This window comes from Octopus bimaculoides, chromosome 11 (genome assembly GCF_001194135.2).
Source record: "Octopus bimaculoides isolate UCB-OBI-ISO-001 chromosome 11, ASM119413v2, whole genome shotgun sequence".
NCBI lineage: Eukaryota > Metazoa > Mollusca > Cephalopoda > Octopoda > Octopodidae > Octopus > Octopus bimaculoides.
The window spans coordinates 9,529,430-9,530,719 of record NC_068991.1 but is presented as its reverse complement, the minus strand read 5'-3'; positions in this window follow the sequence as shown (position 1 = coordinate 9,530,719).

The following is a 1,290-nucleotide window of genomic DNA, read 5'->3' as shown; positions in this document are numbered from 1 at the left end:
AAATTTCAACGTAACTGACTCCCACCCTTGATTGAGTTAAGATTATTTTTGTATGCAAACAATATTGAATCTGTGCACATATGTAAACATCTGGGAACCTGTTGCAATATTTACTTTTGAGTAACTGTTTACAAATGTACACATTATACATACATATATATACATATACATACATATACATATATATACATATATACATACATATATATACATACATATATATATACATACATATATATATATTTACATATATACATATCTCCACTTATGACCCTTCCCAAAAAGACTTTAAATTTACTTGACCCTGCATTTTAGATAGATATTTGCTAATTAATAAATGAAATATTCAAAACACCCAATGGAATAATATATAAGCTGAATCCATTAAAATAAAGAAAAGGCTGTATTTTTGTTTAAAACTGAATTTAGGAAGAAAAAAAAAGGAATAAATACAAAGGAAAACTGGGAAAAGAAGTCTGAATTCAGTTGTGAGAAATCTTTTATTTTATTTTTTATTATTTATTTTTTTTTTTTCAACAACTAGACTTATTTTGTCTAAGGAAACTGCCAAGGAGACGTGGTTATGACCAGAAATCACCAGAACCATGTCAACCGGAGGGCAGCTGAACAGAACAGTTAAGCCAATGGCCTAGTTTGAATCCCAATTCCAAATGTTCAATAAGGGAAGGAAGGGGGGGGGGAGCAGGGCTTTGGGGGAAGGGGAAGGAGATATTAGAAACAACAGAAGGATGGTGGATTTGCCCAGTAAAAACTGGGTTGAACAAAGAGGCAAAAAATAAAGAATAGTCTCAGATTTGGGCCAACATTTGTTGGATTCAGAGTTTTTTGGTTTTATTTTGCTTTGCTTTTAAGAAAAAAGTGAGGAACGGGGGAAAAAAAACAACAACCACCACAAAAATGCACTTTGTGGAGTAGAGAGGGCTGGTGCAGGTGGAGTAAAGAGACAGGTTGTTGTTTAATGGTCAGATGGAGATGAGGTCACTGCTTGTTGTGTATGTGTGTGCGTTCTTTATGTATGTCTATGTGCGTGTGTTGTATGTGTGATACGACTGTGTGGTCCACCACTATCTGGCTACAGTTATTTCATCCAACAGAGATGCCACATATTGAGAGAGAGAAAGAGAGAGAGAGCCAGCAAAAGAGAGCTATAGAGACAGGACTATACAGAGAGAAGTTAGAGAGCTGACAGAAAACTATATATAAAGTGGGGAAACTACATATATATATATATATATATATATATATATATATATATATGTGTGTGTGAGA